Source organism: Zalophus californianus, chromosome 12 (genome assembly GCF_009762305.2).
Source record: "Zalophus californianus isolate mZalCal1 chromosome 12, mZalCal1.pri.v2, whole genome shotgun sequence".
NCBI lineage: Eukaryota > Metazoa > Chordata > Mammalia > Carnivora > Otariidae > Zalophus > Zalophus californianus.
The window spans coordinates 24902551-24928255 of NC_045606.1; the positions used below are offsets into that span (position 1 = coordinate 24902551).

At 37.7% G+C, this 25705-nt stretch overlaps 1 long non-coding RNA gene and 1 pseudogene across 1 annotated transcript in view; both read right to left on the reverse strand.

Moving 5' to 3' along the window:
• The window catches only part of LOC113911609, an 83763-nt gene that overhangs the window by 52170 nt on the left and 5888 nt on the right, over positions 1 to 25705 (reverse strand). The window lies entirely within an intron of this gene.
• On the reverse strand, positions 719 to 3127 carry LOC113911608 (annotated as a pseudogene).

Here is a 25705-nt window from a genome sequence, read left to right on the forward strand (position 1 = left end):
CCCAATGTCTATCACCCAGCCACTCCATCCCCCCCACCCCCAACCACTCCAGTAACACTCAGTTTCTTTCCTGAGATTAAGAATTCCTCATATCAGTGAGGTCATGTGATACATGTCTTTCTCTGATTGACTTATTTCACTCAGCATAACACCCTCCAGTTCCATCCACGTCGTTGCAAATGGCAAGATCTCATTCCTTTTGATGGCTGCATAATATTCCATTGTGTATATATACCACATCTTCTTTATCCATTCATCTGTCGATGGGCATCTTGGCTCTTTCCAAAGTTTGGCTATGGTGGGCATTGCTGCTATAAACATTGGGGTACACGTACCCCTTCGGGTCCCTACATTTGTATCTTTGTGGTAAATACCCAGTAGTGCAATTGCTGGATCGAACGGTAGCTCTAATTTCAACTGTTTGAGGAACCTCCATACTGTTTTCCAGAGGGGTTGCACCAGCTTGCATTCCCACCAACAGTGTAGGAGGGTTCCCCTTTCTCCACAACCCCGCCAACATCTGTCGTTCCCTGACTTGTTAATTTTAGCCATTCTGACGGGTGTGAGGTGGTATCTCATTGAGGTTTTGATTTGGATTTCCCTGATGCCGAGCGATGAAAACAATATATTCTAAGTTTCAAAGATTTGACAAGTTCTGCCGAATAACTTTCATCAGTAGACAGTCACTCCATACTCTTCTGCCAAGTAGGACTGAGTGTCATTCACTGGTACGAGGTCGAATCCATTTCAAGGCATGTTGTGATGGCACAGTAATGGTGGGATGATAAAATGTGTAGTCAGGTCTTGTACACTGAGTGTCACATCTTCAGTGTTTTGATGACAGAAGGGAGATTCCATTTTCCTACAGGCGGGGAAATAACGGCACCGTTGACTACTAGAAGCTAGAAGGTGGCACTGGTGTTGCAATTGCTGGGTTTGGAGACAGTACTGGAATTCTTCTACTCATATGAGTGAAGGGACAATCTGGTTTAGTACATTTTTGTATCACATTTACAATTTGGATGAATGAACAAACATTTTTTTCAGCAAATTTACAATTGGGGAAGGCTTTGCAAGGTGAAACAGGATGATGGTAAGTACACTTATTCCCATTTTTACAGGAAGGCCAGTACTTGCAATGCTCCAGAAGTTTTTCTGGCTTCTGGACCACACTCAGTTCACTCATCTCAACATTTGAAAAGCTACCATTTAGCTCATTGATCTGCCTGCTCATCAGCTGCAAGTGCTGTGGCTGGAGGAGACCTCTGAGTCCCTTGAGGCTGCAGTTTGGTTTACAGGCTTCACTCCTTCAAAACACATGTCCTCCTCTTGATCTGACACGTATCCTGGGGGACTGGGGAGAGCATCCAGTATTGCTATAAACTTGGGACTTGCAGGTTTATCTGGTGGTACAAGATCTTGTCTGCATAAGGTGTCCTGAAAGTACTCGAAGGGTATCTGCAGTCTTCATCCCCGACTCTTGGTTTGGTGCCACTACTATTTCCTTAGACAGCTTTGGCTTCTTCAGAATAAATGATCTTGTGTCTGCATGGACCATGGATTCCATGTCATAGTAATCTTGACTGATCTACAGAGTTTCTGCCATTATTGGGTCAATATACAGTTGGGATAACAACTGCCTCTGTTGAGTTCCTTGGCTTTTTTCTATATTATCTCCCTTGTTTCCTCTTCTTTAATGGGGGCACTTATTCTGGGGGTCCTGCTTTGCCTCTGGACCATTTCTGCAAACAATTCGTCTTGAAAAGTTCGAGTTCTGGGAGCAACTGGAAGTGTCAGTTTCTGTGAGACTGTTGTTTTTGTTACAGATTCTTGAGCTTCGGAGATAGCCTTCAAAATTAGATTGTTAGCTTTATTTATTTATTTATTTATTTATTTATTAAAAGATTTTATTTATTTATTTGAGACAGAGAGAATGAGAGAGAGAGAGAGCACATGAGAGGGGGGAGGGTCAGAGGGAGAAGCAGACTCTCTGCCGAGCAGGGAGCCCAATGTGGGACTCGATCCAGGGACTCCTGGATCATGACCTGAGCCGAAGGCAGTTGCTTAACCAACTGAGCCACCCAGGTGCCCCTTGTTAGCTTATTTAGAAGGTGGAAGTGGAGGTCTCCTTTCAGGCTTTGCTGGCACTGACACATTGCTGAAGATGCATCCTGTATGAGACCCACAATCATCATCTTCCTCCTCCTCTTCTCCATCACGATGGAAATTTTTAACTTTAACAATTGAACTTACCACAGGCAACTTCCTCTCCTGAAAGTTTTCTTCTTCAATACTCATTTTTTTCTGAGTTGTTTCTGAAAAAGAGACTACAAGTCTCTTCTAAGCTATTAAGCACTTCTGTTTCACAAAAACATCCTGTTTCATATACTTGGCTATTCTGTATATCAGGTTGCGTGGCTGCACGAATATTGTTTTGCTACTGCTGAAATTGCAACTTGTTTATATGAGCACCACTATCTGCATTTTGATTTGAAGGTGGTTGATAAATTTCAATAGAAGGGCAAGAAGAACCATATGTAAGTGTCACTGTAGGGTTTTTTCCTGAGATAAGGGATTCTGCACAAAATTGAGGTCTTCATCAATGAGATCATCTGGTTCTGGCTTAGTATCAATCACATCTTCAGAGGGTGCTGTCTCCCTCAGAGCCTTCACAGTTGACATTAATCAAGATGCAGCTCCATCATCATAAGTCTGTCTGACATTAGTGTTTTTCTGCTCCAGTGACCTGGAGAAACTCTGGAATCTCTTTTTTCCAGGTCCAGCGCTAGCAATCTCAAGGGGGTGGCACTGTAGCTTCATGCGTTCTCTCATCTCCCCGACTGAAACTGCTCTTGTTTGAAGACACGGTATTATCAAATATGTTGGTATCAGAAGACTTTAGACTGGAGGGGTCAGTTGTAACAGAGCAAAGTTTAATACACCATGAAGACATACGATGAATCGAATTGTGTTCCCTAGAAACAGGGACAGGTCGTCTGTCATTTGGTCCTGACTTTTCTTGTTGGCCACCATCGCCATAATGCAATCAGGAAATTCTTCATAAGCTCTTGCAATTTCCCGTTAATGGCACTCCGGATCTTCAACTGATCTCGGTGCCAATTTCCATGGCTCCCGCAGGTGGTGGACTCAGCACTGCGCGGCGCTTTGCTTACCCAGAGCCCGGGCCGGCTCCCTGCCCGCAGCTCCACCACAGCAGCCTCCCGCCACCTGCGCGGCTCCGGGCAGCACGCTCCGTGTGACCCACCCCCACAGGCCCCGGCAAAAATATTTTTAGGATGATGGTGGAAAATCTAGTATAAACAGTAAGTACAGACTAATACAGCTAGAAATAGAGTAATAACTGAAAATATGTAGAGTTGAAGAAGGCTGTATGTTTTATTTTCTTATGTATTTTGCTTAATGGTTTATGATGGGATATGTTTGTACATGTTTGAAATCTAGTGTGAAAGAGCTGATAGAAAAGGATAGGGTGAAGTTATAGGAGAGAGAAAATAAGGAGTAACATCCAGGCGGTAAAGGCAGATACTGTTGCCATGTGCCCCTACTGTTTAATGGTTCTACTCAATAGGTCTCCATCTTTTTTAAAAAAATATTTATTTGTGAGAGAAGGAGGGGAGGGGAAGAGGGAGAAGGAGAGAGAGTCTTCAGCAGACTCAACACTGAACATGGAGCTCACTCCAGGCTGGATCTCATGACCCTGAGGTAAACCTGAGCCGAAATCAGGAGTCTGGCACTCAACCCACTGGGCCACCCAGGTGTCCCAATATGTCTCCATCTTGATACAATATGACTCTATGTAAAGAAAGCATAATGTGTGTTTTTTTTTTTTAAAGAGAAAAACACACAAAATCTATCCGATATTTCTGAGTGCATACACAGCTGCTATTTGAAAAGTAAAAGAATACCTAATCCTGTGAAAGCTTACTCAGAATCACACAATTTCAACAATCCTTTCAGTTTGTCTTGTATAACGTTACTCAGCTCTTCTCATGCTTTGATCTTAGATGATATCTGAATGTATTCCTGAAGAAGTTCAGGTACTTGCTCTCTTAGTAGAGTTATGGAAAGTGACATTCATGCTGATCCTTGGGTCTGAGCTGTCTATTGTGTAAGCAGTGTTGGCCTCTTCTGCAGAAGTCCATGGTGGATGAACTCATAGTTTATTCACATTGCTCAGGCAATGGTACCAGAAAGTCCTGGGCATTTCTCTCCTGTTGATGTAGTTTCTACTTCGGTCTTGCTAGCTATGACCTCGGGCTCAGCTCCCCATCTCCAGCCTTTGCTGTGAGGGCATCACACTGTCCTTTGGAGGTCCTAAAGCCAGTTTTTCAGTCTCCAGAGTTCATGTCAACCAGGAGCTTAATGTGGCTTAACTAAGTTTATTTGCCACATATCTTTTCATTTTTCCTTCCTTTCAATTTAGGCAAGTCCTCCAAGTTGCTATATGCCAGGTTAGTAAAGAGTTAATTTTTGTTTTTGTTTTTGTTTTTCAGGCTCCAGAGGTGGATTGAAGTACTTTTTGCTTTTCAGTAGGTATTATTCTCAGTATTATCCTTATTATTTAACAAATCTCCCCAGTAATGAGTTTCAAAGACCCAGAGAAAATTAGCAGATTCATTTTCATTGCACTATCTTTGTTTCCTGTTTCTCTCTTTTCAGTGCTGTTAACTATAGTAAACCCTTCTTTCTGACTCTATGTAAGCCTTAAATGAGAGGAGATATCCTTTTTTTCCCTGTGAATGAATGCTAGGAGATGGGTCCTCCAGGCTTGTGCTTGATATGATAAATAAGGAGATAAAAAATAGCTAGGAAATCTTTTCTACTGACTTGCCAAGAGATCTGGTACCAACCTTCTGGCCTGGATAGAGGCTGCAAAGAAACCAGGAGCACATGTAAAGCGTAAGCACCAGCTGACAGGTTATGAGCCTATTGGGATGTCCAGGGCAAAACAATGCTGCAGACATAAGAACGGATGATGCATAAACCATATCTCAAACAGAAAATCAGGTGCAAGACTCAGAACAGAGCACCACTGCCTTGAAAATAACATCTGGTTTATTACCTAAACCAAAAGGATAGTGAAGCAGCCAGCTGGGAAGGGTGGTAGGGTCAGCAGCCCAAATACATGAGTGAGCGTGTCTTGAGAATTTACAGAGTCTGTGATTCTCAACCTTGGCTCCACATTAGAATCACCTGAGGGAGCTTTTATTGATCCAGGTGCCCAGGCAATGCTCTATTATATCAGAATCTCTAGTTATAGCACTCTTATTTTTTAAAACTCTCTGGGTGATTCCAATGTGCAGCCAAGTTTGAGAACCACTGCACCAAAGGAAGAAACATAAAAGGAGACTGGAAATCAGGATTTTGTGAAATTATGCTATCCTAATCTCTTTTCAATGTGGACACAAATTTCTTGTAAACTTTAAGATGTTATCATGCCTAGTGTTTCTTTAAAGTTTATGTGTAGTTAGAGGAATGGGCTTTTGTAAGGGTTCTCCAGTATTGCTCTAGATCAATCTAGTAAAGATTCCTTTCAATATTATTTTTCAGACTGTAGCATTGAAAATAGAGAAATGAGAAAATCTTGCTAAAAAAAAAGAAACGAAGAAAAGAAAATGGGCCTGGAAAAAATAAATCACTAGGTAGAGGATTCATGAATCTAAAAAGAGTTATTTTTGACAGAACTCACAACTAAACTTTTCACCCCATCACTTAAATAAAAAAGAATCTCAGTTCCCAGATGCAAACTACCAAAGCTCTAAGCTCTGCGTTTAAGGAAATTAAATTATGTGCTACACCTTTCCAAATATTAATTAGCCAGGAAGTCATCATTCAGAAGTTCTGGGAAAGAATTCATTAACATTTGTAAATCAACCCAGTATTCCAGTGTAAAGGCAAATGTAATATAGTTCACTTAATATATTCTCCAAGGGAACTAGAAAAGCCTTTATGTTATTTGATTTCCAACACAGGCCCACACCTTGTTTATCATTGTATACTGTCCTTTTTAAAAAATGACATTTTTGTAATGCAAAAATCATGTTAGCTTGTGTAAGTATTAATTCACATATTTCACTGTTGATGTCAGCCTGACAGCATTCATGGTGAGAAAACATAACACATTGCTTAATGTGAATATTAGCCCTGGAGGAGATAGCTGGAGGTAAATTCTACCCTTTTCAGTCTATGACAACCACTGCTAGGAAAATGAACATGATTAATAAATTGTGCAGAGGTTAGTAAGCTTTGTGTATTGTAAGAATTTAAAAAAAAAGCATAATGTACAGGTATTGTATCAAAATAAGAAGTGCAAAGAAGACCTCTGGGAGAGTGTATTTGCTAGCAAGCATCCATTTTTTAAATCCAAAGATAGTATTTTTCAATAAATCACAGTATATATACACACACACATATATATAGACACACATGTATATGACATTTAGTATCCCAGCAAAACCTTTGTTCCTTTTCTGCCAAATCTCTCTTAGAATTACAGAGTATTTTGGCCTAGATGGGACTTCAGAGATCATGAAATATTACGTTGGGATAATACATAGCTTCCTTCGATCACAATTTTGCCAGTTAATTCCTCTAAGATCTTAGACAAGTTAGTTAAACTTTCTGACTATGCTAAAATTGTGATAACTAAGCAAGTATCATATTTTAAGTGTCCATCCCATAGATGGTGATCCAGAAATGTTAGTTGGGTAATTCACAAACTAAATAAGATTTGAGTGATTAGTCCTTGGCAACACAACTGGTCATTGGCAGAGTTGAGACCAGAACCACAGGCTTCTGGCTCATCTCAAGTATTTTTACCTTTCCTCCTACCTCTTAAAAGTCAGAGGAGAGGTTATGATTCTTTCGGTTTCTTAGGATTTGTACCAGGACTCCCAAGCTCTTTTAAAAGGAGGAGACCACTAAGTGGCTTTTATATAAGATGTCTGGAGATAACTACAGAGATAATTCTCAAATTCTTTAAAATTAGAGCTTTGAAGTCTATTTGGAAAGATATTTTGAAGTATTCACCAATGTGTTTTTAATTTGATTTTTTTCTCCCACATGGCCCTTCTCCCCATTTCAAGGAGAGTTAAGAGTAATTTAAGTTTACTGCCTCAAGAAAGGAAAGATACAACAAGGAAAAAAAAAAAGAAAAAGTCCTTTCTTGTGTCCTAAATTTCAAAATACACTTATGAATTCAAGGAAGACACAACAGTCTTGACAAAAAAGGCTTTTGAGTTGCATGATAAGGGGTCTTTTAAGTATTAAAAGCTAAGGTCCTGACCTAAATTACTGATATAGAAAAATAAATGTTGTTAGAATGAGTTTTTATCACCTGGTAAATCTCCATAAAGAATTTGGAAGAGCATAAGTGAGGTAGTAAGAAAAGAAAAATAGCCGTGGACCAGTGGCCTCTTGAAGTAAAAATTACTCTGGCTGCTGCACCTCTGGCAGAATGAGAGAACACACAGCTTCCTGTTCGGGATACTGTTAATACTTAGGAAATTCCTCCAACTGTGGTTTTGAGAATACAGAAGTGATGTTTAAATGGAGTTATTTGGCTGATGAGCATAAGGCCCAGAGCCCCTGTGAGCAATAGGTTCTAGAAGTATGCAGTCACATCATTTTATTTCCCATGTACTGCCCTGTGTGGCACAGCTGTGTCTTGGAAAGTGAACAGTTCTGGGATGGGCAGAGATAAGGGAGTCCTTGTAGCATGTGGCACAGAAATTTACATATATGACATGGAAGCTGAGGTGGAGCGTTGATTATGTCCATGGAGTAGAGGAAGTGAGAAGCTTGTAGAGCGCAGGAATTTGAACCTCAGGTTCTAGAGTACCACTGTTGTGTTCACACCCAGCTTTGTCTCTTAATTGCTGCATAAACTTGAACAATTTTTTAACTGCTCTGTGCATCAGTTTTCCTATTTGTAAAACATGGATAGTGATAATAGTACTCCATAGGGCTGTTATGAAGACTGATAAATATAAATATACCTATAGATAGATGATAGGTAGATATAGATGATATAGATATAGATATAAAGCACCTAGTGTAGTGCTATATATGTTAACTATTTTTTAATGGTCCTTCTGAGAAGATGCCAGCTATGGATGGATGTACTATAAGGATGAGGTTCTTACTCCCAATTTTCACAACATTCCATTAGACTTATGTGAAGTTTAGGATTTATACCAAGTTGGGGGTTGGAATAGGGACAGATAAAACAAAAACAGAAACAAAAACTTAAATTTACTGGGAAAAGTTCAAAGGGACTATTTGATAAAGGTTCAGGTTTCTGCTACCATGTAGAATTATAAATGAAGCTATAAATTAACTTATCTATATTCATGTGTGTGTATATGTAGTCATATATATGTTTATTTCTTTGACACATAAGTATGTGGCCTATGGGATTCACACTACTAAAAATTAAGTGGTGAAAACTTAAAAGGCTTTTAAACTGAAAATTCCTTTTTTGTAGGACGGTAAGATATTTGTTGCTGATCTATATCTATATCTTTCTTTTTTTTAAGATTTTATTTATTCATTTGAGAGAGAGAGAGAGAGCACGAGAGAGAGCATGAATGGGAAGGAGGGGGCAGAGGGAGGGGGAGAAACAGACTCCCTGTGGAGCAGAGAGCCTGACACAGGACAAGGGACATGATCCCAGGACCCCGGGATCACGACCCAAGCCAAAGACAGACACTGAACCAACGGAGCCATGCTGATGCCCCGTATCTCTATCTATCTATCTATCTATCTATCTATCTAATCTATTAGTCTATCTCTTTCTCATATTTGAAAGTTGATTTCAGCAAAATAATTAAAGATCCTGCTAAGTGATTATGTAGTGTAGTAGCATAGATTTGCAGTCAGGATTCTCTCAGTAATAATGATTTTAAATAATCTGTTTAATAACTGTCTTAATTGACTAACAGGTAATAATAAATGAATGTTGTCTACACATTGGCAACTCAACAGAGAATAAGTTCATATTCAATTTATCCTGTAAATTTTGAATAAAGAGAGGAAAAATTATATATATATTTAAAACAGATGTTATTTATTTATTTATTTATTTATTTTTGAGAGAGAGAGAGAGAGAGACAGCAAGCACACAAGTGGGGGGAGTAGCAGAGGGAGAGGGAGAGGGAGACAGAGACTCGCCAGCAGGTTCCCTGCTGAGCACAGAACCCAATGCAGGCCTTGATCTCAGGACTCTGAGATCATGACCTGAATCAAAATCAAGAGTTGGACATGTAATCGACTGAGCTACCCAGGTGCCCCAAAATGGTATTTTTTAACAGAAGAAAAATAATAAGAAATTGGTATGTGTTAAATAATTAAGAAATACCAAAAACAGAAATATCAAAAGTTAATCATGTTTTGCTGAGCATGTTTACCATTTTAAGGATCTAAAATTTGGAACTGGAATATTCCTGAGACTTCCAGCCTAGATAAAGGAGTATAAAGAACATCAAGTTGCCTTTAATCTTTATGAGTGGAAAGTGTGAGTACCCCTATTCATTCATGTGTCTAACTGTTCGAATTTGTGAGCACCTTAACTCAGAAAGACAGATGTCAGTACTTAAAAGCTTGGCTTTCAGACTATAGGGATTACCGCTTTCTGAGGCATCCAAAGTGGGGGAAAAAATATATTCACTGGAACTCAGAAAATGAAAGAGTTTTAAAGAAGGGAGTGTGGGGCAACAAAATTCATGTTTTACATATTTTATCTAAACTTGTAAATTTGTCCATCAAAGAGCCTTCTCTCTCCACACTCTTCTTCATCTCCTTCCTCCTTTCCCTCCCCTTATCAGCAATTTGGTTTTAGAGTCCATCTAGGTTAACAGGTACACTGTACTGCACTAAGATGGGATGCTTTAATGGGCAAATAACTTCTAGGTTACATACCAAGATTTTATAGCTCCAGTTTACTCCGCAACTAGACTTGAGAAAGGGATGTGATGTAGAAAACATTAGGTCATTTTTAAATCAGAAAATTATAGTTTGTAACTAAGAGGCAGTAGTTCAACACCTGGAAATGACTATAGAGATTCATTCATTCATTCATTCATTCATTCATTCATTCATTCATTCTATAGATCATTGAGGACCAGATATAGATCCATTACAGGATGGTGTGAAATCTTTTCAGCTAAATTCTTCCCATCTCCGTCTTAGTACACATACATAAATGTCAAGATTATTTATCAGTTTCTGGGACATTATAAAAACTCAGTAATTCATATATATTTCTTGTTTCATATTCTATGTATTTGCCATAGGTAGTGTGGAAAAATATAAAGGAGAGTGGCTGACAGCTCTCTTTAACACAAAGAAATAAAATATTGGATGATGGTTGTAATCAGAATAGGGAAATAAAGGTCACAGGAGAGTACCTGGCATAAAAAGAACAGGCAGTTCTGGATTTCACTGACTTGGGTGGAGAGAGAACACATTTGAGGAGCAAAGGTCAGGTTTTATTAGTTGTATCACTGCTCTACTCAAAACTTCCTAATGACTAAGACATGGGAGTATAATAAGGCCTGTGATAGGTTTTATCCTCCTTCCATAAACAACTAGAAAACTGGACAAATAATATGAAACAAACATTTTTAGATGTTAGCAGGAAGTACAGGACTATTAGCTCTGGAATTAGGAAAACAAATCACAGTAGCCTTATGCTTGGAGAAAATTTCTGGAATGCAATACAGCAAGGGGAACCCAAACAGAGATCAGTGGTTTTGCTGTGTTGACAACATGAGGACTGAACTTTTAAGATGCTGAGATGACGAGAATTTACATGGTAGAAAACGAGATGAGAGAGATACACAGAGAAATAGTTCCAGTAATTTACATAGAGGTCTTAGTGTTTAGAATTCCATTCTGCACATATTACAAGTACAACCTCAAAGGGCAAGCAAAAAAAAAAAAAATTCTTGTAAGAAAAGAACAATTATCAGGGAGTTGTAAGCCAAACAGTTCTCAAAGATCACACAAAAGTAGGAATTATTCAAGTCCTAATTCATTGTGTAGTCTCATTAATATATGGGACACTGTGTAGAGACTCCAGATGTATCATGCCTTAGGAGTAGGACTAAGTTAGTGCTAGAGGAAATACTACTCTAGAGTAAATAGTGCCCTAAAATAAATAAATAAAATTTAAAAAACAATAAAAATAAATTTAAAAATAATAGTATTTTTAAAAAGCTTTGAAAAGATCAAGCTAATTAACAGGTAACTGTCTACCAAAATGATGTCATCACTCTTTAAAGGAAGACAGTAAATGTCAGCACTTAACAACATCAAATTCACAAGCATCTAATGAAAAAAGTACTACATAGATGTGAAGAATTAGGAAGATGAGGCTTATAACCAGAAGTGATGTCTATCAATATAAAATTCTCAAAAATGACAGGAATGGGAGAATTTTTCAATAAGGACCATAAAATCAATTATAAATATGCTCAGAAATTTAAAGAAAAATATGACCATAATGGGAGGATAAATTAAAAATATATACAATAACTAACTATCTTCTGACAAAGAAAAATATAAATATCTGAAATAAAAAAAATCACTACATAATATTAGTATCAGATTAGACTCCACAGGGAAAAAAAATAATATTAAACTCGAAAGCGTAGAACAAAAAACTATCCAAAATGAAGTAAAGAGGTGTAAAAAACTGAAAAAAAAATACAGAGAAAAAGAGACTTATGGACCATGATTAAACAGTCTAATATATGTGAAATTGGAGACCATTAGGGAGGGTAGGGTAAGAAAAAACAAACAAAATAAATTATTGCCAAAAATTTTCCAAGTTTGATCAATATAAACCCACAAAACCAAGAAGTTCAACAAATACCAAGAAGAAAATGAAGGAAACTACACCAATGCATTCATAATTGAATTACTAAAAAATAATAAGAATAAAGAGAAAACCTAAAAAGAAATAAGAGAAAAAAAATATAGCGCAGGAGTAAATAAATTGTGGTCCATGTGCCAAATCTGGTCTATACCCTGTTTTTGTATGACTTCAAAGCTAAGAATATTTGCTACACTTTTTTATTAAAGAAGAATGTGTGACAGTGACTGTAGCCCATAAAACCTAAAATATTTACCCCTGGTATGAAGGAATAAAGATAAATATTACTGTAAACTTTTTTTCAGAAATTATGCTAGCCAGAAGACAATGGAAAAAACATCACTAAAGAGCTGAAAGAATAAAACTGTCAACCTAAAATTCTTTGCCCAGTGAAAATATCTTTTGTAAATGAAGGCCACAGAATAACTTCTTCAGGCCAGCAAAGCTGAAAGAATTTGTTTATAGAACTACATTGTAGGACATGTTAAAGGATTTTCTTCAAGTGGAAGAAAAGATGTTTATATGGAAACATGGATTTAATGCAAAAGAATGAGATCGATAAGCATGTGTGGGGCATATTTCTTATTGTGTAATATATTTTAAAATAATAGGAAGGGATGGGAGACAACTCTTACAGAAGAATTCTAATTATTAAATGTAAAAGTAATGAGGGAAATATAATATCATTAGAGCTCTACAATAATTGTTGCAGTCAAGATCTACCAAGCATGTCCACTATCACCACCTCTATTCAACATAGTATTAGAAGTCCTAGCCACAGCAGTCAAACAACAAAAAGAAAAAAGAGGCACCCATATCAGCAAAGAAGAAGTCAAACTCTCACTGTTTGCAGATGATATGATACTTTATGTGGAAAACCCAAAAGACTCCACTCCAAAACTGCTAGAACTCATACTGGAATTCAGTAAAGTGGCATGACATAAAATCAATGTACAGAAATCAGTGGCATTCCTATACACCAACAACAAGACAGAAGAATGAGAAATTAAGGAGTCGATCCCATTTACAGTTGCACCCAAAATCATAAAATACCTAGGAATAAATCTAACCAAAGAGGCAAAGGATCTGTACTCAGAAAACTATAAAATACTCATGAAAGAAAGTAAGGAAGACACAAAGAAATGGAAAAACGTTCCATGCTCATGGATTGGAAGAAAAATATTGTGAGGATGTCAGTGCTACCTAGAGCAATCTACACATTCAATGCAATCCCCATCAAAATACCATCCACTTTTTTCAAAGCAATGGAACAAATTATCCTAAATTTGTATGGAACCAGAAAAGAACCCGAATGGCCAGAGGAATGTTGAAAAAGAAAAGCAAAGCTGGCGGCATCACAATTCCGGACTTCCAGCTCTGTTACAAAGCTGTCATCATCAAGACAGTATGGTACTGACACAAAAACAGACACATAGATCAATGGAACAGAATCGAGAGCCCAGAAATGGACCCTCAACTCTATAGTCAACTCATCTTTGACAAAGCAGGAAAGAATATCCAATGGAAAAAAGACAGTCTCTTCCACAAATGGTGTTGGGAAAATTGGACAGCCACATGCCGAAGAATGAAACTGGACCATTTCCTTACACCACACACAAAAATAGACTCCAAATGGTTGAAAGACCTAAACGTGAGACAGGAGTCCATCAAAATCCTAAAGGAGAACACAGGCAGCAACCTCTTCGACCTCAGCCGCAGCAACTGCTTCCTAGAAACATCGCCAAAGGCAAGGGAAGCAAGGGCAAAAATGAACTACTGGAACTTGATCAAGATAAAAAGCTTTTGCACAGCAAAAGAAACAGTCCACAAAACCAAAAGACAACTGACAGAATGGGAGAAGATATTTGCAAATGACATATCAGATAAAGGGCTAGTATCCAAAATCTATAAAGAACTTCTTAAACTCAACACCCAAAGAACAAATGATCCAACCAAGAAATGGGCAGAAGACATGAACAGACATTTTTTCCAAAGAAGACATCCAAATGGCCGTCAGACACATGAAAAAGTGCTCAACATCGCTCGGCATCAGGGAAATCCAAATCAAAACTTCAATGGGATACCACCTCACACCAGTCAGAATGGCTAAAATTAACAAGTCAGGAAACGACAGATGTTGGTGGGGATGTGGAGAAAGGGGAACCCTCCTACACTGTGGGTGGGAATGCAAGCTGGTGCAGGCACTCTGGAAAACAGTATGGAGGTTCCTCAAAAAGTTGAAAACAGAGCTACCATATGATCCAGCAATTGCACTACTGGGTATTTACCCCAAAGATACAAATGTAGGGATCTGAAGGGTACGTGCACCCCGATGTTTATAGCAGCAATGTCCACAATAGCAAACTATGGAAAGAGCCAAGATGTCCATCGACAGATGAATCGATAAAAGGAGGTATGTATATATAATGGAATATTATGCAGCCATCAAAAGGGAATGAGATCTTGCCATTTGCAACGGCGTGGATGGAACTGGAGGGTGTTATGCTGAGTGAAATAAGTCAATCAGAGAAAGACATGTATCATATGACCTTACTGATATGAGGAATTCTTTTTTTTTTTTAAAGATTTATTTATTTATTTTGAGAGAGTGAGAATGAGAGAGAGAGAGAGAGAGAGTACATGAGAGCGGGGAGGGTTAGAGGGAGAAGCAGGCCCCTCGCCGAGCAGGGAGCCTGATGCGGGACTCGATCCCAGGACTCCAGGATCATGACCTGAGCTGAAGGCAGTCGCTCAACCAACTGAGCCACCCAGGCGCCCTGATATGAGGAATTCTTAATCTCAGGAAACAAACAGAGTTGCAGGAGTGGTGGGGGATGGGAGGGATGGGGTGGCTGGGTGATAGACGTTGGGGAGGTTATGTTCTGTGGTGAGAGTTGTGAATTGTGCAAGACTGTTGAATCACAGATCTGTACCTCTGAAACAAATAATATAATATGTTAAAAAAAAAAGAAGAAGATAGCAGGAGGGGAAGAATGAAGGGGGGGGGATTGGAGGGGGAGACGAACCATGAGAGACGATGGACTCTGAAAAACAAACTGAGAGTTCTAGAGGGGAGGGGGTGGGAGGATGAGTTAGCCTGGTGATGGGTATTAAAGAGGGCACATTCTTCATGGAGCACTGGGTGTTATATGCAAACAATGAATCATGGAACACTACATCAAAAACTAATGATAAATGTATGGTGATTAACATAACAAAAAAATTTAAAAAAAGAAAGAAACCACAGGAAAAAAAAATCTACCAAAGCATGCTAAGAGAGCAAAAGTTTAAGTTGAAACAGGGTATTTTATAACCTCAAAGTATATTACCTCAAATATATATATATTTTCGAGAGATAGAGAGTAGGGGGAGGGGCAGAGGGAGAGGGAGAGAGAGAATCCTGAAGCCGACTCCCTGCTGAGCAGGGAGCCCAACATGGGGCTTCTTCCCAGGAACCTGAAATCATGACCTGAGCCAAAATCGAGAGTTGGCTGCTTAATGGACTGAGCCACCCAGGCACCCCATCTCAAATATTTATTAACTACAAAGGGAAAAAATACTAATGTTACAGGAAGAAATGTGATAGATACCACCTTAACCAAATGGTAAATGTTAACATAACCAATAATAAGTCAAATATATATCATGCACTACTGATTTGATGCCTAAGAAGGGGCATCAACTCTGGTATTTTTCTCCCAAATCCATAACCTCAATCTAGTCATGAGAAAACATCAGACAGGGGGTAAATCAGAGGGGGAGACGAACCATGAGAGATGATGGACTCTGAAAAACAAACTGAGGGTTCTAGAGGGGAGGGGGGTGGGGGGATGGGTTAGCCTGGTGATGGGTATTAAAGAGGGCACGTCCTGCAGGGAGCCCTGGGTGTTATGCTCAAACAATGAATCATGGAACACTACATTACAAACTAATGATGTAATGTATGTTGATTAACATAACAATAAAAATTTAAAGAAGAGAAAACATCAGACATGTACAAATTGAGAGACATTCTGCAACATACTTGGCCACTACTCTCTATAAGTGTTAAGGTCATTAAGAATAAGAACAGACTGAAAACTCATTGTTGGAGGAGATTAAGATAGGAAAACTAAATGCAGTGTGGAATCCTGGATCGGCTTTCAGAATAGAAAAAGGATATTAGTGGTAAAAGTGGTGAAGTGGAAAAAAAAAGTTTGTGGTTTAGTTAATAATATTATACTAAAGTTAATTTCTTAGCCTCAATAATTATGTAGTAGTTATGTAAGATGTTAAAATTAGGGGAAGTTAGGTGAAAGGTATAAGAGAACTCTCCATACTATCTTTGCTAAGCTTCTACAAATCTAAAATTGTTTCAAAATATCAAGTTAGAAATGTTAAATGACAGCTTAAAGAAAGATAATGACAGAATACACTCAAGTCAGACTGCTTCAATTTATAATCTGGCTATTCAGTTAGTAGCCATATAACCTGACAAAAGTTACTTAACTGAACCTCAGTTTCCCCAGGAATGTAATTCTCTCCATTGGGAGGATTAAATTTATTACTGGATGTAAATGTCTTAATATATGACTTCCTAGTAGTTAGTATATATACTGTATAACAAATAATAAATACCTTTAGTAGGGTAAATATATGAAAAAATAATAGGAATATATAATTAAAAGAAGAAAATGTATAGCCTGATACTACTAGATTCTTCAAAATAAAATTAACCAAATAGCATTCTGTTACTGTTACGGTTTGTTGGCCAAATTGTTACCTGAAGCAGTCAAGAAGTTAGTAAGTAAATAAATAAAATAAAAACCAAAACAAAACAAAGCAAAAATATCTAAGTTGGGAAAAAATTTGTGAAATTTAATTCTGAAATTACATGTATGAAGGGTCTTTGAATATCAAAATATAAGGTACCAAGACAAATAAATAGAAGTGAAAATTTAATTTACAGCAAATTTTAACAGAGTACTCTCCTCATTTTAAAATAGTCACTAAGCTAACAAGAGTAGGTTTCTTTTAGACTATCTTAATTTTGTCAAAATTGGATTACTGAAATGTCCAGATTATAGCAGTGAGGTAGATTTGAAAATATCCTTGATACTAACAGTTTTCTTTTCATTTCTGTTAATTATTTTTAAAATTTTCCTGTAAGATTTCATGTCCATGGATTTTCTTTTATTAATAAGATAATAGTACAGTTAGAAAATTGCATGTAAATAGGCAAAGATTTTGTTTTAATGTCAAAAATAATAGCAGCATTTTTCAATACAGTAACTAAAGTTTAATTAATATGTATTACCCTTAATTTTTTTACCAAAGTTTACATATTATGATATTATAGAAGAATAATAAATCTTGACCTTTGTCTTCCAAATTCAGTACACTCTTTAGGAATTCAAACATTTTTATAGGAATATATTCAAATATTTTCAAGTACTTATCAAAGTAAAGCAAGAGTTGATGGAATAGGAAGGCATTTTTTTCTTTACCTGTTTATGTGGTTAAGAAAAGCAGAGGGAAGAAAAATAAACTCACAATGCAATATACTCATAAAAAGTGTTCTTCTATTAATGAATTAATAAGCATATGCTTAAAAGAGATTTGACCAGACTTTTTTTGTAGTTTTTGTTTGTAAAAATGATAGATTTCAAAAATCATTATCTAAAAAGAAAACTAATTCCAAGAAAAATCAGGGTTATGTGCAATTGTTAAATTCCACATTCTCCAAGTTTCCACTTAAAGGAATTCTTTTTAAGCTTTTCTCCACCATAAATCTGTTGCTTTTGGTTTTAAGCCTGTACATTTTGAAGTTCATTATTGTGACTGCCTTTTCTGTTTATTTCTCCAATTCACTGACTGACTTCTTCATTCTATTTTGGCCCCTATTTTCTTTCTAGTGTACATATATTTGCTACAGTATTAGTTATCATGTTCAAAATGGAATCATTTATAAAGTCATTAGAATTCTTAGCAGAACAGAATGAGGAAGTTATAAACAGACATTTCCAGCACTATGAAGTTTTCTAGACTTGAGGGAAGAATTACAAATTACTGTAGAAAGAAAAATGTGAACACTAAGTAAACATTGGTTTCCATAATATTCTCAAGAGTTTCCACTACAAAGTATGGGTGTCACGAATGTATGTGTACATGCATGTATATGTATATGAGGGCATGCATATATGTGTGTGCTTTGTGTATGTTTTCATTTATGTTTATACATGCATTTGTACAGATGTATGTAAGCATGAATGCACATGAGTATGTTTTCATACATATGCACACGTATGTATATAAAAGGTATCAACACATATGCATGTACACATGTGCTTTCTTATTTACATACATGTACACAAAAGATTTATGCACATACTTGCATACACATGTCTATATTTTCAAATGACGTGCACACATGAAGTTGAGCAAGAGAAACTAGGAATTTTATAGCAGTAATCAACACGACTAACCACTTGCAATCAATGAAAACACTTAAGGAAGTCTATAAAAACATCAAGAATAACATTTGCCACATTGTATGGGTAATGAGATAACATTCCTTCATTGGTAAAATGTTCTCTTGAATCTTCAAAATGATATTTGCATAGTTTCTTACTGAAATAAAGAGCAATTTGTTTGACAGGCCTTTTGTTATACTTTGAAATGATTGCAAAAATAAAAGTTACAATTGTAAACTTACATATCTGGTGGAAAAATATGTAAAGTCTGTAGTAAGAACTTCTAAACCAAGGTTTCTCAAACTTCTATATACTTTAAAATAATCTGGCACAGGTAGAAATATTGATTCCTGGACTCTAACCCTGGGGATCAGTGAATAGTGAGTGGAGTCCAGAACTCTACAATTTTATGATGTAGCCTGGGTGATTTTAATACAATAGGCCCATGGATCACACTTAGAGAGAAAAGGAAACAGTGCAGCAATTTGAATTTCATAATTTTTCTCCAGGATAAGTAACTAAATAGAGCAGAAGAATATGAATTTCTATATAGAGTCTGCCAAGTAGACGAGATACTACAAAGTTACTTCTTATATTATAAATGTTAACATTTGTGCACATGTCTGTAACTGCACAATTTTGGCTAAGGAGAGGATTTTTAAATATATGTTTAAATACTAAGCAAGGAGGTAGACTATATTAGATTTAAGTAGTACATTTCATATGGACCTATGGAGATTCAGGACTATTGATGCATGTTAATTAAATAGCTATAAGCTTGTAGGTTCCGGGGCCACAGGTAAAAGACAGATTTATTTAAAACAGATTTTTAAAGCCATTTGGGATTGCAATCATTAATCATTCCTCTCTTGATGAATGTGTGGTAGCAGTCAGGTGGAACACGCCTGCTGTGTTGCACCAAGAAAAGTCTATTCTGAGGTTGCACTGACTCCGGTGGAATGTTGATGGCAACGTCAGCTGAACAGATGTGGCAGGAGAGGGGCACTGGCTGCAGCAGTCAAAGGAGTCCAGAGCCACAAACTTCAAATGCATATTAAACGGCATATTAGACCAAATCAGATGCTTTAGAACATTCACAGTCCTTGAAATGCTACATTATTACTTATCATTCCTCAAGGACAGTGTGTGCTAGTGGCCATGAGGATGTTCTTTGCTGTCAAATTTTTGTGTCATTTGCTATAAACGTGAATTCAAACAAGCTATTATTCAACTAAATCATGTTTCAACAAGGCCTGGAAGCCCCATTGCTCTGTTTATTTGTCTTTTGTAGAGTAAAGGGCAAAATTTGTGCTAGTGAAATATACTAGGCTCCTTTGGCCCCACCATGATTGTCTGTGGATATAGCAGTTTCCAGGCAAAAGATGAACTCTATATGTTCATTATGAGGAAGAAAAAAAAGCCAGTCAGCCTCTATTCTGCTAACAACATTAGCAGACGTATTATAATCATGTCAAATCAGATTAAAAATAGCCAAATTCATGAATGGTTAATTTTACTACAAGTAATTTGATGACCTTCAGATAAGTGGGAAATCATGATACACTATCTGCCTAAATTATTTCTTTTGCTTTTGTGTAACCATAAATGTATTTTAACTAGAGGAAATTATGTATCGGTAAGCCAGATTTTCAAAAATAAGGGCAGCAATACCATGAATCAGTTTCAGGTAATGATTCTCACTAAGAATGTATTTTAACATGATGTTAAATAAACCACAATGAAAAAAATTATTTCTTGTATCTCAGTGTAATCTATGGATAATAGAAAGTAGACATAAAAAAACTGTCTAATGGAAATAAAATGATAAATGATAAATAGTAGAAACTAGCACATGGCCTGTGACAGTTTCATGAAATACTCAAATGAATAGCACAAATTGTATTTAAAAGTTAATATTGTTAAAAGTATTGAAGAACATATCTGTATAGAAGCTAAAACTACCCTATAATTACTTATTCAAAGTTTTACCAACTTGTTACTTATTTTATGAGCACTTTTTTATTGTTACTGAATCAATTTTTTCAATAAGGGCAAGCATATTCTAGACATTGGGAATATAGCAGTGAACAAAAAGAGACAAAATCCATTACCCTCATGGAGCTTACATTTTATAAAAGGTAGAAAGATATATAAGATAAATACCATACAGAAGCAAAATATAATAAATTAGAGATTATAATTATTAGGGAGGAAAAGAAATCAGGGACACTGCATATATTTGCATGGGGTTTTTGTGGGGACAAGTTGAGATTTTAAATATAGGCCGGGAAATACCTTAGTGAGAAGCTGAGATATGAGGAGAGATCTTAAGTTGTTGAGAGAGAAAGTTATGTGGATATCTATGGGGACAGCATTCCAGTCAGAGGGGACAGCATGTTATTTATTTATTTTTTTTTTTTTTTTGCTTGAGACACTGTATTTGTAGGGGGTTAGGGAAACAGTGGAATGAGAAATACAAAACTAGGGAGAGAGCGGACGTCACAGATGCCAGGACCCCCTAGAACTCCTCGCTCTCATCCTCACCGTCCATAGACTCTGTTCCCACTTCTTCATAATCCTTCTCCAGGGCAGCCAGGTCCTCTCGGGCCTCGGAGAACTCCCCTTCCTCCATGCCCTCGCCCACGTACCAGTGCACAAGGGCCTGTTTGGCATACATCAGGTCAAACTTGTGGTCAAGGCGGGCCCAGGCCTCAGCGATGGCTGTGGTGTTGCTTAGCATGCACACGGCCCGCTGCACCTTGGCCAGGTCGCCCCCAGGCACCACTGTGGGGGGCTGGTAGTTAATGCCAACCTTGAAACCTGTGGGACACCAGTCCACAAACTGGGTGCTACGCTTGGTCTTGATAGTGGCATGGCGGCATTCACATCCCACCATAAAAGCAATGCCTGGTGTAAAGGCAAGGAAAAATGAACAAAGAATTATAGGAAAATGATTTGAAACAAGAGAAAGGTGAACAATGGGAAGTTCAGATCATGTGGAGTCATGTAGGATACTGCAATTTAAAGACTTTGGTCCTTCCCCACCCCACCCCCCCAGTAAGAAGTGAAAACTTTTGTGGACTTTCATATAAAAGCCTGAATTATTTGGGAAGGTATATCTATTTCTTAAAAAAAATAGTAGCTTTGTTAAGTGTTCAAAATACCTGTAACTGAACTAGAAACCAGAAACATAAGAGTGGTGGAATAAGACACAGTACCCTCCCTCACTGAGCTGACAGTCTGGTTGGAAGACAACCACTTAGAATAAGCACAGCTATTTAAGAAGTTCTATGAAAGGAAGAATTACAGCGTGCTTGGGTAGCACTTAGGAGGAGCCTCTAAGGAATCAAGGAACGGTTTCCCAAGGGAAGTCACATGCAAGTTGAGACATGAAAGATCAGTAGAAGTTAACCAGCACAGTGAGAGGGAGGGAGGCCCGTGAGTGTGTGTGTGTGTGTGTGTGTGTGTGTGTGTGTGTGTGTAAGATATCTGGTTGTAAAGGGAGAAGTGAATGCTAGGCAGAGAGTGCATAATTGGAAAGTTTACATTTGATAGTGTACATATAAAAGAAAGCAAGGTAGGGTGCTTGGGAATTTGGAAGAGACTAGAGACTACTAAGTTGGAACTGGAAAGGGGTGCAAAAAGTGCAGAAAGAGCCTTTATTTCCCTGATGAAGGAATGTATCCTTTTTTTTGTTATTATTATGTTATGTTAATCACCATACATTACATCATCAGTTTTTGATGTAGTGTTCCATGATTCATTGTTTGCATATAACACCCAGTGCTCCATGCAGAACGTGCCCTCTTTAATACCCATCACCAGGCTAACCCATTCCCCACCCCTCTAGAACCCTGTTTATTTCTCAGAGTCCATAGTCTCTCATGGTTCGTCTCCCCCTCTGATTTCCCCCCCTTCTGTGAATTGTGTAAGACTGTTGAATCACAGACCTGTACCTCTGAAGCAAAGAATGAAGAAGGAATGTATCCTGAGGTTACCAGAAAACTCAAAGGATTTTAAATTGAAAAGCAGTTGTTTCCATTTTTATTTCAAAAGATCAACTTTGTTATAGAGTTGGTTAAGTAGTTATCAAACTGTTGGAGTAATTCAGGTAAAATGTAATGGAGGCCTGGGAGTGGCAATAAACAAAAGTCAAGGAAAAGGAGGGAGATATATTTCAGGAATTTGAGGAAATAAAATTTGCAAGACTTGGTGATTTATTAGTGGTCAGGACAGTAAAGAGGAAGGAAAATTACCTGGTGTCTGTTTTGGGCAGCTGGTGTATAATGCCATTACTGAGATAAGAAGTGCTATAGGAAAAGCAGTTTTGTGAAGAGAAGGTAAGTTCAAAGATCATTGTAAACATTCAAGTGCTGATGTTTGGAATACTGTTGGATATATGGATTTCCTATGAAGAATGTCTGGGACAAGATACACATTTGGTAAAGCTATGTTAATTTAAGGCATGGGAGAGGATGAGATTGCTCAGAGAGTATGTATAAAATTTGAACACAAGAGAACTTCAAGTGGTACTCTTAAGAACCCAGATAATTAAGGAATAAAAGAGGAAAAAGTAAATTTAAGGAGACACCAGAGGAATGGGAAGAAAATTAGGAGACCATGACATCTCAAAAAAAAAAAAAGAAGAAAAAAATTTAAATAGTGGGCATCTTCATCTGTTTGGGCTGGTGTAGCAAAATTCCACAGACTGAGTGACTTACAAACAACAAACATTTGTTCTCAGAGTTCTGGAGACTGGCAGTCTGAGATCAAGGTGCCAGTATGGGTGAGTGAGGGCCCTCTTCCTGGTTGCAGACTTCTCATTATATTTTATGTGGCAGAAGAGCTAGGGAGGTCTGTGGAGTCTTTTTTACAGGAATATTAATCCCATTTAAGAGGGTTCAAATCTCATGATCTAATACCCCCAAAGGCCCTACCTCCTAATACCATTATATTGGGTATTAGGATTTAAACATATGAATTTACACAGATTCTTTTGTTTTTTACTTTTATTTATTTATTTATTTTTATTATGTTATGTTAATCACCATACATTACATCATTAGTTTTTGATGTAGTGTTCCATGATTCATTGTTCGTGTATAACACCCAGTGCTCCATATAGTACGTGCCCTCTTTAATGCCCATCACCAGGCTAACCCATCCTCCCACCCCCCTCCCCTCCAGAACCCTCAGTTTGTTTCTCAGAGTCCATAGTCTCTTATGGTTCATCTCCCCCTCCGATTTCCCCCACTTCATTTTTCCCTTCCTGCTATCTTCTTCTTCTTCTTTTTTTTTTTAACATATAATGTCTTATTTGTTTCTGTGATTCAGCAGTCTTACACAATTCACAGTCTTCACCATAGCACATACCCTCCCCAATGTCTATCACCCAGCCACCCCATCCCTCCCATCCCCCACCACTCCTGCAATTCTCAATTTGTTTCCTGAGATTAAGAATTCCTCATATCAGTGAGGTCATATGATACATGTCTTTCTCTGATTGACTTATTTCACTCAGCATAACACCCTCCAGTTCCATCCACGTCATTGCAAATGGCAAGATCTCATCCCCTTTTGATGGCTGCATAATATTACATTGTGTGTGTGTGTGTGTGTGTGTGTGTGTGTGTGTGTGTGTGTACCACCTCTTTTTTATCCATTCATCTGTCCATGGACATCTTGGCTCTTTCCATAGTTTGGCTATTGTGGACATTGCTGCTATAAACATTGGGGTGCACGTACCCCTTTGGATCCCAAATTTGTATCTTTGGGGTAAATACCCAGTAGTGCAATTGCTGGATCATATGGTAGCTCTATTTTCAACTTTTTGAGGAACCTCCATACTGTTTTCCAGAGTGCCTGCACCAGCTTGCATTCACACCCACAGTGTAGGAGGGTTCCCCTTTCTCCGCATCCCCCTCCAACATCTGTTGTTTCCTGACTTGTTAATTTTAGCCGTTCTGACTGGTGTGAGGTGGTATCTCATTGAGGTTTTGATTTGGATTTCCCTGATGCTGAGCGATGTTGAGCACTTCTTCCTGTGTCTCATGGCCATTTGGATGTCTTCTTTGGAAAAATGTCTGTTCATGTCTTCTGCCCATTTCTTGGTTGGATCATTTGTTCTTTAGATGTTGAGTTTGATAAGTTCTTTATAGATTTTGGATACTAGCCCTTTATCTGATATGTCATTTGCAAATATTTTCTCCCATTCTGTCGGTTGTCTTTTGGTTTTGTGGACTGTTTCTTTTGCTGTGCAAAAGCTTTTTATCTTGATCAAGTCCCAGTAGTTCATTTTTGCCCTTGCTTCCCTTGCCTTTGGCAATGTTTCTAGGAAGCAGTTGCTGCAGCTGAGGTCGAAGAGGTTGCTGCCTGTGTTCTTCTTTAGGATTTTGATGGACTCCTGTCTCACATTTAGGTCTTTCAACCATTTGGAGTCTATTTTTGTGCGTGGTGTAAGGAAATGGTCCAGTTTCATTCTTCGGCATGTGGCTGTCCAATTTTCCCAACACCATTTGTGGAAGAGACTGTCTTTTTTCCATTGGGCATTCTTTCCTGCTTTGTCAAAGATTAATTGACCGTAGAGTTGAGGGTCCATTTCTGGGCTCTCTATTGTGTTCCATTGATCTATATGTCTGTTTTTGTGCCAGTACCATACTGTCTACATGATGACAGCTTTGTAATACAGTTGGAAGTCCTGAATTGTGATGCTGCCAGCTTTGCTTTCTTTTTCAACATTCCTCTGGCTATTCGGGGTCTTTTCTGGTTCCATACAAATTTTAGGATTATTTGTTCCATTTCTTTGAAAAAAGTGGATGGTATTTTGATGGGGATTGCATTGAATGTGTAGTTTGCTCTAGGTAGCATTGACATCCTCACAATATTTGTTCTTCCAATCCATGAGCATGGAACGTTTTTCCATTTCTTTGTGTTTTCGTCAATCTCTTTCATGAGTATTTTATAGTTTTCTGAGTACAGATTCTTTGCCTCTTTGGTTAGATTTATTCCTAGGTATCTTACGATATGGGGTGCAATTGTAAATGGGATCGACTCCTTAATTTCTCATTCTTCTGTCTTGTTGTTGGTGTATAGGAATGCCACTGATTTCTGTACATTGATTTTATATCCTGCCACTTTACTGAATTCCTGTATGAATTCTAGCAGTTTTGGGGTGGAGTCTTTTGGGTTTTCCACATAAAGTATCATATCATCTGCAAACAGTGAGAGTTTGACTTCTTCTTTGGCCGATTTGGATGCCTTTGATTTCTTTTTGTTGTCTTATTGCTGTGGCTAGCACTTCTAATATTATATTGATTAGCAGTGGAGATAGTGGACATCTCTGCCATGTTTCTGACCT